The sequence below is a fragment of the Chelonoidis abingdonii genome, chromosome 1 (assembly GCF_003597395.2).
Source record: "Chelonoidis abingdonii isolate Lonesome George chromosome 1, CheloAbing_2.0, whole genome shotgun sequence".
Lineage (NCBI taxonomy): Eukaryota > Metazoa > Chordata > Testudines > Testudinidae > Chelonoidis > Chelonoidis abingdonii.
The window spans coordinates 140729196-140731850 of record NC_133769.1 but is presented as its reverse complement, the minus strand read 5'-3'; positions in this window follow the sequence as shown (position 1 = coordinate 140731850).

The window sequence follows — 2655 nt, the reverse complement described above, 5'->3', positions numbered from 1 at the left end:
ATCAACGCTAGCCTCGGACCATGGATGCACACCACTGAATTAATGTGCTTAGTGTGGCCGCGTGCACTCGACTTTATACAATGTTTTACAAAACTGGTTTATGTAAAATCGGAATAATCCCGTAGTGTAGACATACCCTTTGTCACTTTCTAATAGGTTAGTGAGGCATGATTTCTCTTTAAAAAAAAATCATGTTCATCTTTGTGTCTGATAATTCTGTTCTTTTCTACAGTTTCAATCAATTTTCCTGGTAGCAAAGTTAGGCTTACCAGCCTGTAATTGCCAAGCTCACCTCTGTAACCTTTTAAACAAAAATCAATGTCACTTTAGCTATCCTCCAGTCATCTGGATCATTTAAATGGTTATATACCATGCTTAGTAGTTCTAAGTGGACTTGCACTTGGAGTGGCAAGTGGTGAGGTTGTGATGGTCCTTCGTTCCTGTGGTCATTCATTCCACAGCCTTGGACTGGCCCCTGAGAATGCTCCGTCTTCAGCACAGATGAATTTTATCTGTATGGTAGCAAGTTCCATTCTGCTACGGGAGCGGAGCTGCTGAGTAATAATAACAAAGAAATAGTAATAAAAGGAGTCACATAATTTAGAAATATGTTGTTTCGTGTGTGTTAGTTGATTATAAAGCAGTGGTTCTTAACCAAGGGTGCACGCTCCCCCTAGGGGTGCGAGATGATTTTTCTGGGGGTGCAGGACATGCAAGATTTTTTTTGGAAGGTAAATCATCGAAAACACAAATTAAGCACAGGCACGTAAGTACAACTACTTTGTTTCATCAAACTTATGTATTAACATTATACATTTTTTTAGTGATTACTGTAATATACAAACAAAAATATATCTAGGTTTAAGGGATGCAAGAACATATTTTGATTTTTGATAAGGGGTGCGAGAACATATTTTGAGAACCAAAGGGGTTCAGGCTGCAATAAAAGTTAAGAACCATTGTTATAAAGCAATGCTAAGTGTCAGATAATTGCTCTCTGCCTGTTCCAGTATAATGTCTTTCTAACATGTGCCTGAATGTAACCCACAAACCCATTTACTCCTATGAAAGGAACTACAGTGGAGGAACACTTAATTCAGCTTCTAACCAGATTCTTTTCTGGGTCTCTAAAAGTAATCCTTAGGTTTCAAACTGTAGTTGCAGGGGCCTTGATATCCTGCTGAGCTCTTACCAGTGGTCTGTGGGGAGCTGGTTGGACACAGTGTGATGACTTTCCACCTTGTTTCCAGCTTATAAATAGCATGAAAAGAAACTAAAAATACATTTAAACACCTTCCTAATATTGCTGTTCCATGTGAGCAATTTGCTGCAGTTGCCACATGGATGTTATGCAATTGCACATGGAAAGGGAGGTTGATCCATGCTTTTGTGAATGGGAAGGGAGGGTGTACACGAGATAATCTCTCTGTGAAAAGGATTGAGAGCCCCTGCTTTGATGTCAGTGTTGCAGTGCGTGAAGCTAAATACTCGTGGCTTTATCACAACCAATCGTGTGGATGCTATTTTTGGAAAGCACAGCATGGAAATATGGCACATGCAGCACATGTGAATTAGGAAAGTGTTGTCTATTTTTGGAACTTATTTGCATATGTGCTGAGTCAAGGTTTGTGACGCTCAGCAATAGCCTGCATCTAACAAAACTTGCTGAAGCAGATTTCAGAAACAGTATCAACTTTAAACCATTTTTGACTTTATGTAACTCCTTTTCCCACTGACTTCAGTAGCTTGTGGCTCTGGAGAGGGGCTAGTAGAAAAGCGAAAATATGCTGCAAAATGAGGGAAGGAGGCAGAGAAAAGAGGCACAGAAGAAAACAGAAAACAAAATGAACAGCCAAGGGTTGAAACTCCAAAAAGGCATTAAAAGCATGCAGAAGGAAACACAAGCACCAAACTGTGCACAGCAGGATTACTATAGTCTGCATCCTATTGTACCTTTACAAAAACAATCGTATTTCTGGGGTGCAGCCATTAGAGAGAATGCAGCAGAGCCAGATATGGAGAGTGGGATGGTGATAGGAGAGTCACAAACAACCCTGTCTCTTAGGGGTCCGAGCAGCAACCCCTACATCCAGTGCAAACAAATAGATTACCAGATCATACTCCTAGTGAGAAAAAGATCCTGGCTGTGGTCAGAAAAGTAGCTGAGTGGGGTCAGTCACTATGAATGAACTCTGTGAGCAGAGGCAGATTAAGATTTATTGGGGCCCTGGCCACAAAACATTTGGGCCCCACTCACACCTCTGTGATGGGGCGCCGCCCCATGCTCCTCCCCTCCCACCAAGGTCCCGCCTCTTGGCCTGACCAGAAGCCAGGCTGTGGTAACAGCTGTCCGCGGAGCCTGGGCCGCTGTAGGGAGCCAGGACCTTCCACCTGCCCTGGGCAGTGCACCCTGGGGGCAGAAGCATGGGCCGGGGTCTGGTCTTGGGCCTCTACCCAGGGCAGGTGAAGGGCCCGGAGCTCTCCACAGCACCCCTGGCTCCGTGAATGGCTCTTACTATAGCCTAGGGTGACCAAACGTCCCTTTTTGGCTGGGACAGTCCGCTTTTTAAGCCCTGACCCGGACGTCCTAACCTTTTTTGTCAAAACTGGGCATTTGTCCCATTTGCTCTTGCCAACTGATCACCAGCTGGCAAG